The sequence below is a fragment of the Podarcis melisellensis genome (assembly GCF_964234715.1).
Source record: "Podarcis melisellensis genome assembly, chromosome: 14".
Classification (NCBI taxonomy): Eukaryota; Metazoa; Chordata; class Lepidosauria; order Squamata; family Lacertidae; genus Podarcis; species Podarcis melisellensis.
In genome coordinates this window covers 2,130,859-2,145,454 of record NC_138546.1, presented here as the reverse complement: position 1 = coordinate 2,145,454, position 14,596 = coordinate 2,130,859, and the positions used below count along the sequence as shown (strand labels likewise).

Sequence of the window (14,596 nt, the reverse complement as noted above, 5' to 3'; positions counted from 1 at the left end):
CACACTTCCGTTTTGAGTGTTATGCTGAGGTCTGTCTGTTTTTGCTATTTATTTTGCATTTTTGTTTTTGTGGATTTTTTCTTTTGTTTTTCTGACTGTGTGGAACCCAGTTCAGCTACTGATTGATTGATTGATTATGTGACTGCAGTACATTGTTTATTGCTTTCATTTTATGGATCAATGGTCTCGTTAGATAGTAACATTCATGTTAAATTGCTGTTTTAGGGGTTGTTTTTAAAAAGTCTGGAACAGATTAATCCATTTTGCATTGCTTTCTATGGGAAAGTGCGCCTTGCTTTTGGAACACTTTGGTTTTGGAACGGACTTAAGTTTGAGAACCAAGGGACTACTGTAGTTAGCAAGTGAGCTGATGGATCTGCCTGGCTTGCAGGGGAGTCAAGAGGTTGGCTTTTCTGCTACAGGGAAGTGGTAACAGGATGCCTGTTAAAAGAGGGGATAGATGTTTCTCCACTAAGAAGGAACAGAAATTGCATACAGACAATGAACAAGGCTGGCCTTCCATTCTATTCAGAGAACAGGGGCAAAGGTGAGAGCATTTACTGTTGCCTTTAAATGCACCGAGTTGATAATTAAGAGTGTGTAAGCTATTAGCTTTCTTCAAAGGGAGAGCAACAGAGAAATGCTAAGAAATGCATTTAGATGAAAGCTATTTTCAAAAGCATGATCTTCTTGCTTGGCTGTATAAAAATATTTCCATCTTGAGCACTTTATTAAGGTTTGGTGCTTATGTCACTATCAGTACATTTGCAATTGTACAGGATCTAAAAATATAAAAATGTGCCTCAGCTCACTGGTCTTGCGAATGATTATTTGTCTGTCTCTCTCTCTCTTTCAATCTCTTTCTTTCTTTCTTTCTTTCTTTTAATCGATTAGGCAAGTTTATGGAAACTAAGTCTGTCAACAGATAACAAATGCAATTTACTGTCCGTGGTTTAAAGTCAATGTACCTCTGATTGTGGTGTATATGATAAACAATAGGGGCACCACAATTAGCACCCCACTAGAGATTTTTCTTATTATTCATTCCTGATTATTTGTGCCCAGGGTGGTATTGGGGTGCTTCTACAACATCCTGCTTTCAATACTGTCTACACCTGCAAAAGTTTGAGGCTACACAGCTTTGCTTCCAACTTGTGCATGTCCCATAGTTTCCTGCTGAAATCCTGTCACTTTTCATACCTCAGAACTAGTGAAGGAAGATGATGTTCTTTAGAAATCCACAACTAATGTTCTTTGTTGCGTCTCTGACACCTTATAGAATATACTCACAAAAACCCACCAATCTCTCGTCTAGAGGGATCCTCCATCATGCCCCGTTAGTGAACTTCCCAAGGCATCTAACTGGTTGCTGTTGTCTTTCGCATCAGCCAGTTTTAAATTGGAATGTTGGAATTCTGCAACTAGTTAGAGACTAAGAAATACTCAAATGTTGTGCTGGGTTTTATGATTTAAGAAGGAAGCCTCTCATGCAAGGAAGAGGAGAGACATTATACCAAGGGATATTATCAGTATTTGTGTGCTAAACTTTGTTAGTTGATGTACAAAAAATGAAAATAAAACAGGCCCTCCCTTTACATTTACCTTCTAAACCAAGATATCCCCCTGCCATTAAGACTCTGTGCCTTTAATGCCTACCTAAAAGGTAAAGGGACCCCTGACAGTTAAATCCAGTCACAAACGACTCTGGAGTTGTGGTGCTCATCTCGCTTTCCTGACCGAGGGAGCCGGCGTTCGTCCACAGACAGTTTTTATGGGCCATGTGGCCAGCATGACTAAGCCACTTCTGGCGAAACCAGAGCAGTGCACTGAAACGCCGTTTACCTTCCCGCCGGAGCGGTACCTATTTATCTACTTGCACTTTGACGTGGTTTCGAACTGCTAGGTTGGCAGGAGCAGGGACGGAGCAATGGGAGCTCACCCCGTCATGGGGATTTAAACCTCCAACCTTCCAAGTGGCAAGCCCAAGGCTCAGTGGTTTAGGCCATAGCACTACCCGCATCTCTGATGCCTACCTAGTAGGATATAATTCAACAGGTGTAGTTTTCTCTATGTGGACACACCACGGTGGAGAAATCTGTGCCTTATGCAATTCTGTGCCTCTCATACTATTGTATTCAAATGGATTATTGAATACTACTTTATTTGACATAAGCTGTTCATTTCAAAGTTACGTTTTTATTGTGACTTTTTCTTATTGGATCAGATTGTTGAAAGGTGTGTGATCTTTGTCGTTTCTTCAGCTTGTAAGCCGCCTTGCTTATAATAATATAGAAAGGCGGTATTCAAATTAAAAGTGAAATGAAATACAGTGGTACCTCGGGTTACAGACGTTTCAGGTTACAGACTCCGCTAACCCAGAAGTAGTACCTCTGGTTAAGAACTTTGCTTCAGGATGAGAACAGAAATTGTGCAGTGATGGCACGGCAGCAGCGGGAAACCCCATTAGCTAAAGTGGTACCTCAGATTAAGAACGGATCTTCAGAATGAATTAAGTTCTTAACCTGAGGTACCATCTTAAAGCTTCTGTGAGGAGAAAGGCAATCCTAATCATACCACAGGTTTGTTCCCCCCCCCCCCTCAAAAAAAGAAAATAATACACCCCTGGGCCTTCCTCATCCTTAATCTGTCTGTATGCATTATTTAAGAATTTGCCCCATTGGGGGAATAAAAAAATCAATCCAGGATGTGAAACAGTCAGCAAGATTGAAAGATGACTTCTCTTCTTTTACTCTTGAGCTGCTTCAGATTTTCATTTTGTTTGTTTGTTTGTTTTTGCAGTGCAGTAAAGGAAGTGGTGAAATAGCTGGAAGACTTTCTTGTTGTGAGATACTACATAATAGATATGTGGCAGTCTATAAATAAATTGTAGAGATCTTTGTGAATGTTCAGAAGAAAGAAAGCCACAACAGGAATTGCAGACCCGCCTCTATATCTGTAGTCCAGCTCGCTGAGGAGTTTATCTGATCCTCAGTGGAGAAATCTGCTTTTAGATTCTGTTTCATGAGTTTCTATGCTAAACAGGCTGTCTGGGTGTGTGTGCGTTAAATTATAGGCCACAAGGGGGTAGTACAGGATGAATTGCCTTTTACAATATACTTCCAATCACTCATGTGCCTGAGTAATGAAATACTCCAGAGTTTTCTCACCTTAAGTCTTTAAGTGTGCCTCAGAGAAATACCCCTCTCCATTAGCTCTGAACAATGTCCCTCTTTGTTTCTGCTGTGGTGTCCTAGGTTTATTTATTTATTTCCAACTGGCCGTTCCTCATTTATTCTCCTGTCAGGCAAACTCTGCTCCTTCCTTCCCACCTACAGATTTCTATAAATAATATTATATGGTGCTTTTAAGATTAAATGCTGAATTCCTGAGACTATTCCTTTATACTGACCATTCGTTGGTAGTGAGGTTGCTTCCAGTTGTTTGGTCCCTTTTGAATGATGCATACAGGCATTCCATTTCTTCTTCTTTGGCAATCTCTCGTAGCCGAGTAAGAGTGTCTTCCATAAACACAGTTTTAAAAGTGAGTCTGTAAGTGATTGTGGAGGCCAATTCTGGAACCACACGTCTTCCCATGGTGGAGTCATAGACTGCCTTGAGACAGTCTCTAAACCTCTTTTGTTGACCACCAGCATTACACTTTCCATTTTTAAGTTTGGAATAGAGTAGTTGCTTTGGAAGACAATAATCAGGCATCCACACAACATGACCAGTCCAACGGAGTTGATGTTGAAGAATCACTTCTTTGACACAGGTGAACTTTGCTTCTTCCAGTACACTGGCATTAGTTCGCCTGCCTTCCCAAGTGATGTATATATTTTTTTAGAGACACCATTGGTGGAATCTTTCGAGGTTTCCATTTAACCTTTACCTCGGCCTGTGATTCCTGAACAGTATCCAGGTTCCAGGGCATCATGCCGAGGTTGTTCATACAGCAGATCTCAGTCAGCACATAAGCCATGGTTACACTACAGTGCATTGCTGAAACAACATGCCCTGCACCTCTGGGGATGGTTGTGACACTCACAACATGCAAGGAGGGGAGAGTGCTCTGGTGCTCGGATCCTGCTTGGCCAGTGTGAGAACTGGATAATGATGGACTAGATGGGCCACTGGCCTGATCCACCAGGCTCTTCCTATGTCCATCTTGGCTAGCAGCCATTTGCAGTCTTATCCTTCATGAACTTGTCTAATCCTCTTTTAAAGCCATCCAAGTTGGTGGCTCTCACCCTGTGGGAGGGAGTTCATGGCTTAACTAAGCACTGCATGAAGAAGTACATTCTTTTATCTGTCCTGAACTTTCCAGCATTTAGCTTCTCTGGATGTCTGTGAGTTCTACTGTTGGAGAGAGGGATAATTATTTTTTCTCTTACGCACTTCTCCATGCCATGTGTAATTTCTCTCACATCACCTCTCTCTCGCCTTTTCATTTTGGTGGCCCTTTTCTGAATCTTTCTGCTCCTTTCCTTCGTTTTCCCAGGTTCTTCATCTTAATGGTTTCTATTCTACATTTTGCTTTAAAAAGTTACACCGGGTACATTTGTGTTGAGATGTATCATTCTTAAACTGCAGAAATAAGGATTTGTATCGGTGTTTGGATGTCCCATGCAAACCATTCTGAAGACATAAGAACAGTAGCCTGAAATATAATGCCTGCTAATCCGAGCCAATCTTTCTTTATCTGCTGCCTCTGGCTTTTTACAGCTCCAAGTCAATTGCTCCTTCCTTCGCATCTTGCTAACATTTTACTTTGCAAGACTCAGTTTTAGAGTTGGTCTGTTCTTTTGTCATTCTAAATCATGTGTCTGCAGTATACTTGGAAACAGCCTGTGGTTTGCAAATTGAAAGCTTTTACTCTGCATCATTAGACAGAATCAGAGTTGGCATCTGGGTGTTCCCTTAACAATAGCACAAAATTCTTCAGTGTGCTTCTTGTCATAACACTTGCCTGAAGGGCAGTGTGTTTCACCAACAGAAATAGAATTTTCCCAAACTGCAAAATTAAAATGTACTTAATTTTAAAATGCTTCTCTCACATTTCAGAGGCACAGCAGTTCTGGTATTATGAATCTCTCAGGGCTTACTCACCCTTTACATTTTTGTAGTCAAATACAGACCCACGGATAGAAAATACACAGAGCTCTTATTGAGCATGAAGACTGTACCTATATTACATTTGTTACACAAATATCCAAAATGCCATAGTCAGTAAAATATCTGTTGGAACTCAAACTCTAATGTAAGATCTAACAAATGCCTCCATTGCCTCGCAGACAATTTCATTTTCCACAAGCTGGAAGAACTGGCCCTTGTGAGTCGACGGCCTGCCACCCACAAAGGAGTATAATAAGACACAAAGACACATTATTTTAGGTTAATGGGCAAAATTAGGCCACAACTTTTATTGGTTACAGCATGTGAGTAGTATTGGCTTAGGCACTGGATGAAACAGCAATACAAGACTCCACGGGAGTCATATCGGGTTAACAACCAATGGGAGGAGCTTGTTGATGCAAATACAACTCAAAGCTCCCCCATGATGTCACGGGGGTCGTGCCATGGCCCTAGTCACCAGCAGGGCATCGGACAGGATCCACGACCTTCGGATTCCTTTAACAGAATACCCCAAAGAGGAGGGGTAGATGATGGCCCATACCCAATCGTCCAACACAGCACACATATTCCAGTGCCTAACTGCCAATACCAGAAAGTTGTGACGAATTGCTACGAGGTAGGCAAAAGAACCAAGAGGCTGGTGCCAATTTGCCAACTGGATAAAAAGAAGTCTTACTAGGCCCCTTGGGCAACCAATCAACCAACCGGTCCATAGCAAGGTCAATACGCAAAAGAAGCTGACCTAAGAGGGAGGGAGGGAGACCCAAAGAAAGCAGGAACAGGCTGGGAGCTGAGCGCTGCTGCGGCTGTTTAAATACAGCTAGCCCCACCCACCAGCCTGCCCTATTGGTCAGCTGGAAGGCTTGGCCACAGCAGCAGAAGCAATCAGGAGCAGGGAGATGAGTACGCCTCCCTGCCCCACAGCAGGAAGCTGCTCCCGCTCACAACCCCTCCCCTCTGGGAGGAGGAGAGGCCTTGCCAACAGGGAGGAACTGATTGACGAAGTGGAAGTACTAGGAGACATGGGAGGAAGGGATCATGGCCTCCTGGCTTTCATGATACAGAGGCAAGGGAAAACTGAGTGTAGTCAGACATGCCCTCTGGACTTGAAGTAGACTGCTTTAAGGAACTACTGGGTGAGATCCCATGGTCAGAAATATTCAAAGAGAAGGGAGTCCAGGAGGGGTGGGAGTTTCTTAAAAGTGAAATATTGAACGCACAAATGCAGACAATTCCAACAAGAAAGAAAAGTGAGATGCATCTAAAGGAACCAGTGTGGCTGGGCAAGATGGGCCATTGGCATTCGGGGGAAATCTGTAACTTTTCAAGTGCATCCTTGTCTCTCAGTGGCCAGACAGATGCTTCAATAGGAAGCCCGCAAGCAGGACCCAAGCACAAGAGCCCTCTCTCCTCCTGTGGCTTCCAGCACCTGGTACTCAGAAGAATTGCTGTCTCCAACTGCAGAGGCAGAGCCGAGCCAATTTCTTAGTTTCCTCTATGTACAAAGGAGCTGATTATAAACCTGATGAAGAACTGATGGTCTTTACAGAGTGACTTGGCTCCATCAGTAAGCTTGAAATAGCATTGTACATCAGCCCTGGCTCTGAATGCTCCCCTCCCCCCCAGCCCCAGAGCAAGAATACTTTTTCGGCTTTGTTAAGCAGCCTTTTATCAACTGTAAATGTACTCCATTGCCTTTGAGATGACAGATGGCACTTGGAGAGCATAACTTGGATAAGAACCAGGATTCAAGGTCCCCAAGGTGACAGGAAAGTCTTTGCCACTCTGTAGCATTGAAGTTGAAGCCCACTCCAAAAGTTTGGTGGGAGAAGCATTATTTGCTGCCTTGGTTTGTTAATGTCAGGGAACTGACATCTAAAGCGCCGCAGGTGCAAAGGCTCCCTGAGGTTGAGAGAGCAGTAGCAGCGGAAGAGGGAACCAGTAGAGGGCGAGCAAGAACTCCAAGGGAAAGTGAGTCGGAGGGATGGCTCAGAGACGCTTCAAGCGAAACCAGTGGGGAGGTCTCAGGACCTCCTATAGGGACACCCACACCTCGCCGGAAACTGTCACGCCGAGAGGCCAGACGACGTGTTTCCGTTAAGGAGCTTTTATGTTGGAAACGTTTCCGAAAGCAGCCACTTTCGGATTCTACTAGTGATTGACGCAGCCATGCTGGAGGGGCTCCGTCACAGGCAGAGGTTTGAAAACCTGATCAAACTCTGAGGGACTTGCATTTTACGCACAAGCAGCTCATCGTCCCATCACAGCAATCCGAAAGTCACCGAAAGCCAGCTTGTGCAGAGAGAAGCATCATGAGCAACCCAGCCGGAACCGGGGGTGCAGGAGCAGCTGGAGGGGGTCCAAGCCTGGAAGAAAGGTACAGAGCGTTGGAGATCCAGTTGGCGCTGCAAACGGCGAGGCTTGAGGAGAGGAGGGCTCAGGATGCAGAAAAGGGAAAGGAGAAAACCACTCCGCTCGCCAGAAAGGTACCAGGATTGGTGCAGAAATTCGGGGGGGATCCCAGGAACTATCATGCCTTTAGAACAGAGATGCAATACGCTCTAAACTTGCAGTTTGATGACTTCCCCGACGAGGAATCGCGAGTGGCGTATGTGATTGGCCATCTCGAATCCGGGGCGAAAGATTGGGTTAGACCCCTGATGGCAGCGAATAATGAGATCTTAAAGGACACGAGGAAGTTTTTTCGTGCCATGGACCTGATGTTTTCCAGCGATATTGAGCAGGGGGTGGTGCGAAGGCAGTTAATGGCTTGCCAGCAAGGAAGCAGATCTGTCCGTGAGTACTGGACTGAATTTACTATGCTGATTCATAAATTGGGGTGGGACCTATCGGCGGAGCCCATCCAAATGCTTTTCGAAGAGGGGCTTTCTTCAACCGTCAAAGATGAGCTTTCCCGGGGGCCCAGGGTGGAGTCTATGGACCAATTAACCAAATCTGCGCTGGCCATAGGAGCGCGCCAGGAGGCGAGGGCTTTGGAAAGGCGGGAAGGGAAAGGAGACCGTTGGAGGGAGTTCCGCATTCCAGACATTCCAGAGCCATCTTTCCCGCCGGCAGAGCCGATGGAAGTTGGAACAGCGCGGGCGCGCGCAGTTTCAAATCCCAGTGAAGGGCGGAAGAAGGAGGGAAAGAGCGCCAAGAGATGTTATCTCTGCCAACAGCCAGGGCACTTTGCCAGAGTCTGCCCACAAAGAAAGGAATGGCAAGGGATGGCAGGAGCTGTTGGGGGAAAGGAAGAGGAAAGCAAGGAGCAAGTAAAAGCCAACGCCTGGCTGCCACCGTCGGGGCACAGCAGCCAGGCCAAAGAGCAATGAAAGTGCCCATGCCAGAACCTCCCAGACCTGCTTTAGTGATAGAGGTGTTACTAGAACTGCCAAACGGACACCCACTAAAGGTCAAGGCGCTTTTGGATTCAGGCAGCTCCTGTAATTTCATGAGTAAGGAGTTTGCAGCTGAGCACCAGATACAGACCATCCCTTTAAGTAACCCCTTGCAGGTGACTACGATTGACGGCAGAGAGCTGTTGGGGGGAGAAGTTAGCCAACAGACTGTCCCGATGATAATGAGAGTGGCAAGGCACACCGAACAGATAGCGTTTAATGTGGCCATCCTGGGAGGAGCGCCCATCATTTTGGGGATGAGCTGGCTGGCGCTACACGATCCGCTAGTGGGCTGGCATCAGAGGGTGGTCTCCTTTGGGTCAGCGCATTGCCTAGAACACTGCAAGGAGGGGAAGGTCTCGGGAGGAGACAGAGTCACCCTAGCGGGGATGGAAGTGATGGGCAAAGGGAAGGTGCCCCCGCAATACGCAGATCTGAGCAACGTATTCAGCGAAAGGGAAGCAGACAAACTGCCACCGCATAGACCCTTTGACTGTCAAATCAACCTACTCCCAGGGGCCCAACTCCCAGTAGGCAAGCTGTACGCCATGTCAGACAGGGAGATGCAGGAGCTGAGGGAGTTCATTGACAAAAACTTGAAGCGAGGTTTCATCAGAGAGTCCCGAGCGGTGGGGGGCAGCCCAGTGTTTTTTGTGGACAAAAAGAACACAGACAAACCGAGACTGGTGTGTGACTTCAGGGGCCTCAATGCAGTGTCGGAGCCCCTGGCTTTCCCTATGCCCCGAATTGACGACATTTTGACCAGAGTAAGGAAGGGAAAGATTTTTACAAAACTGGACCTGCGGGGGGCGTACAATCTGATACGCATAAGGAAGGGAGATGAATGGAAGACCACCATGTTTACCCCTTTGGGAGCCTTTGAATACCTCGTTATGCCCTTCGGTCTACAAGGGGGCTCCGCCTGTTTTCAAGCTTTTATAAACCACGTTCTGGGACCTTTGCTCTACAAGAACTGTGTGGCCTTTTTAGACGACGTGTTGGTGTATTCGGAAGATGAGGAACAGCATGTGAGGGACGTTCGAGAAGTGTTGGGCAGGCTGCAAGCCAACCAGCTGTGGGTGAAACTGGAGAAGTGCCAGTTTCATACCAAGGAGGTGGAATTCCTGGGGTACCGCTTGTCAGACAAGGGATTGGCCATGGATCCAGGCAAGGTTCAAGCGGTACTGGAATGGAAGACACCGAAGACCAAGAAGGACGTGCAAAGATTCTTGGGGTTTGGGAACTTTTATCGGAAGTTCATCAAGAACTTTGCCCACTTGACGGCGCCCATCACCGACTGCCTCAGCAGCAAGAAGAAATTTGTTTGGACGGTGGAGGCGGATCGAGCCTTTGAAGAACTGAAAAGGGCTTTCGCCTCGGAAGAACAACTTCTGCATGTGGATTTACAAAAACCCATGAGAGTGGAAACAGATGCATCCGACCGGGCTATAGGGGCGGTCCTTCTTCAACCGGGGAGGAGTGCGTCGGAGTGGAGACCGTGTGCATTCTTCTCGCGGAAACTGAATAAGTCCGAGAGGAATTACACGGTGTATGACAGGGAACTACTTGCCATTCACGAAGCATTCCGGAGGTGGAGACATTTATTAATTGGGGCACAACACAAGGTGCAAGTGTGCACCGACCACAAAAATTTAGAGTATTGGAGAACAGCTCGAGTGCTCAACCAACGACAAGTGAGATGGGCACAGGAATTCTCCAAATTTAACTTTGAGATTTGTTATGTGCCAGGCCCAGAAAACGTCAGGGCGGATGCGCTCTCACGCAAACCAGAATATTGGGAAGGGGAGGAGGTGATCGAAGAGAGACATGTCATCCCGGAGGACCGCTGGGTGTGTGGGGCGGCGCTGGTGGGGCAACGGGAACTGGTGGAGGAAACGGAAAATGATGAATATGCCCAGGATAAGCTCAGAGGTCTCAGGGGGGAGGGCGAGAGCCCCGGAGGTTTTGAGGAAAGAAATGGGGCATTGTATTACAAAGGGGCACTGTATATACCCGAAGGTGAATTGAGGGGGAGAGTACTCAAGCAGTTGCATGATAGCCCCACGGCGGGACATTTTGGGCAACACAAAACCATGTGGTTGGTTACCAGGGAATTTTGGTGGCCTAAGGTGAGGGAAGATGTAAGGGAGTATGTAAGAGGGTGTGACCAATGTCAGCGAGCCAAAGGGGAAAGAAGGGCGCCGGCAGGGTTATTAGAACCTTTACCCACACCAGAACGGCCTTGGGAAGCGATATCAATAGATTTTATGACGGATCTGCCAAGGTCCAAGGGGAAAACAGCCATCATGGTAGTAGTAGACCTGTTAACTAAGATGTGCCATTTTGTAGCATGCTCACATGCAGTCACAGCGGAAGAAACGGCGAAGTTGTTTGTGGAACATATCTTTAGGTTGCACGGGGCTCCCTCGAGGGTGATCTCAGATCGAGGCAAACAATTTACTTCCAGGTTCTGGAGGAAGCTCATGAGCTTGCTACACGTGGAAGTTAATTTTTCAACTGCCCGGCACCCTGAAACCAACGGGCAGGCGGAAAGGGCAAATGGCATTCTTCAACAATATCTTAGGTGTTATGTCAATGACAGAGAGAACGATTGGGTCGAAAAGTTGGCGTTGGCAGAATTTGCCTACAATAATGCGGAGAATGTGTCCACAGGGATGAGTCCCTTTTTGGCTAATTACGGGTGTCACCCCAGGGCATTTCCAGGGGAAGGAGGGGAGAGATGGAGCGTTCCAGCGGCTGAACATTTTGTAGAAGAGATGGAAGCCATCCATCAGCAGCTCCAGCTCAACTTAGAAAGGGCCAAGGCACAATATAAGAAGCAGGCAGACAAGAACAGAAGGGAAGGTGAAACCATAAGGGTGGGGGATCAAGTGTGGTTGTCAACCCAAGGGTTGCCGTTCAAAGGGGGTTGTAAGAAACTGAGGCCCAGAAGATTGGGACCCTTTGAGGTGATTCAGCAGGTCAACCCGGTAGCTTTCAAACTCCGATTACCCAACCACATGAAATTGCACCCAGTGTTCCACAGGTCGTTACTGTCACCATACAGGGGGGGACGTGAAGGGGAGCACGTCAGGGGACCAGCCTTGGAAGAGAGGGAACGCCGCAACCATGTAGCGGAAATCCTCGATTCCAGGTGGAAGGGTAATCAGGTGGAGTATTTGGTGGCGTGGGAAGGGGAACCGGAGTCAGAAAACACCTGGGTAAGTGCAGAGGAAGTCAATGACGAGGTTTTAACAGAAACGTTCCACCAAAGGTTCCCGAGGAAACCTCAGCCTATAGCAAGGTTTAGGAGGGAGTATTTCGGCACCACCGATGAGGAAGAGGAAATGGAAGGGTTCGCGGAGTCGGAGTTGGAAGATGGAGTGGACTCTGATGACGAAGAGTACCTAGAGAGTAGGAACAGCAACAAGTGGAAGGAAGTGTTCGCGACGTCGGAAGATGAGGGAGGTTCTTTCAGGGGTTTTACCTCCTCACCGCCAGTAGGAGAGGAGACGGGAGGGGGTGAAGGGGGCCCTGGAGGGGAGGTGGATGTCAGGGAACTGACATCTAAAGCGCCGCAGGTGCAAAGGCTCCCTGAGGTTGAGAGAGCAGTAGCAGCGGAAGAGGGAACCAGTAGAGGGCGAGCAAGAACTCCAAGGGAAAGTGAGTCGGAGGGATGGCTCAGAGACGCTTCAAGCGAAACCAGTGGGGAGGTCTCAGGACCTCCTATAGGGACACCCACACCTCGACGGAAACTGTCACGCCGAGAGGCCAGACGACGTGTTTCCGTTAAGGAGCTTTTATGTTGGAAACGTTTCCGAAAGCAGCCACTTTCGGATTCTACTAGTGATTGACGCAGCCATGCTGGAGGGGCTCCGTCACAGGCAGAGGTTTGAAAACCTGATCAAACTCTGAGGGACTTGCATTTTACGCACAAGCAGCTCATCGTCCCATCACAGTTAATAAGTCCTAGGCACGAAGCTGGCACTTGAATCTGGAAACTGATATCACGGCAGACATCTCCAGTGTTGCAATCAGTCCATGTTAAGTGTGGGCTCACTTCCATTTGCCCTGCTACTTTCTCCCAGGAAAGCCTGCAGTTCAGTACTGAATCGGAACAAACAGCAATCTGCTTTTCTATTTGTTCTGATTTGGCGCTAAAGAGCACAGGGCAAAGGCAGAGTAATAGGAATAATGAATTTATTATACTCCACCCATCTGTCTGGGTTACCCTTGTCACTTTATGCGGCTTCCAACAAAATACATGAGAGGAGGTGAACCACATCAAACATTAAACGCTTTCCGAAACAGGGCTGCCTTATAATCTAATAAAATGCTGCAGCAGCCTTTAGTATCAGCTTAGGTAGTTTGTGCCATTAAAAAAATAAATAAATACTAGACAGCCAGGTTGCTAATATATTTCTACCACCCCGCATCCTTCAGGAAACAGGTGCCTATCAAAATCTTGCCTAAAGCAAACTTCCCCACCCCAAGCAAATGTGTTGGTTGATCCTTAAGCAAAACTGAATAGGAACCAGTGACATTTCTCAGAAGGGTTATTATAATCCCATTTGTACGGATATAGATCATCCCTAAGCGATCACCAGATTTTGCCCGAAGCAAACTTTGAAGTGAATTTGGAGGTTCCTCTTCTGGCAGAACATCTGAGGAAGTTTGTTGATAGTCAAATGTTTGTCAATAAGACAAACAGCTTGAGCTTAGTCTACTCAGAAGTAAGTCCCATTGATTTCAATGAAGCTGATTCTCAGGCAAGTTGCTACAGGATTGCAGTGGGAACACATTTTTTTTTTCAGGTTACAAATTTTGGATACATTGCAATCCCAATGCACCTACAAAGACCCAGCCACCTGGAGGGAAATGCGATAGTCAGAAATATATATGGCCAGCATCCAGCTGACATGCCTACTAGGGTTTCTGGATAGGTTTAGTTTTTTAAAAAATTAACAAACAAACACATACCAAACACAGGGTATTGCAAGCTGCTTTTGGAATCTTCATTTCAAAACTAGCTTCCCATGCAGGAAAACATGAAGTCCCTCAAAACCTTTTGAACACATGGAATCAACCAGGTTCTGCCAGTGACCAAGTGCTTCACCCCTACACCTCTAAACTGACTAAACAAACTTTCAACAGTATCTGAAAATTTAAAAACAACCATCAAGTACAAAAATAAATACACCAAATGCCCAAATTAGGTGAGTTAATTTAATGCCATTGGTAGAGGGCACTTAGTCTGTGACCCTCCAGAGGTTGTTGGACAGCAGCAGCCATCATCACTGGCTGAATCAAGATGGAGTTTACCACATCTGGAGGACAACAGATCGACCACCTATGGCAGCTCCCAATGTTTTCTTCAAGGCTTCCCCATGAAAACTTCCCAGTGAATCAGTGCTTGTCAAGAAACAGCCAAGCATCTCTCAAACATCATATTCAATTCAAAAATCGATCCTAAATTCTTCATGAGTTGGTTTTTCTTCCTTTCTGCATTTTCTATGTATGGGCATTCTCTCACGTTTTTATGCCAATAGGTCTGTTCATTTTTATTCCCTCTCTTGTGAGAGCAGAATCAGTTTTTTTTTATTCCTTACCTCATGGCAGGTCAAGATGTTCTTGAATTTGTAATCCCATCATCTTGATTTATAGAAGAGCCATATGACATACTTCTTAAAAGGTCTATTAAAATTTATTAGTGCTAATTTTTCATCTCCCTCAGACTGTACACTTGAACCCAGCATAATAAAGCAAAGCTGAATTTCAAAGCAAAGGCATCTCTTCTTTAAAAAAAATAAATCAACGAATTAGGCCATTTATGTTAAAAACTATACAGCTGTATTTAGAGATTGCTATTGTAAAACATGCAACTTGTCGCAAACTCTGGGAAGGGTCCCAAGATTCAGAAGAGAAATTTTGATAAATCTATTAAAGTCTGTTCCAAAGGACATGCAATCATGCCATTTTTGTTTTGGCGTTGAAGTCATCCCAAGCTTTGGGGATGACTTTGTTGGCATATAGTGGCAGCAGTTTTTCCAGTGCTTCTTACGCTA

The 14,596-nt window shown here is 46.2% G+C and overlaps 1 protein-coding gene across 6 annotated transcripts in view; it reads left to right on the top strand.

Annotated features, from left to right (window-relative positions):
• SDK1 (sidekick cell adhesion molecule 1) overlaps positions 1-14,596 on the top strand; it is a 597,718-nt gene that overhangs the window by 459,488 nt on the left and 123,634 nt on the right. The window lies entirely within an intron of this gene.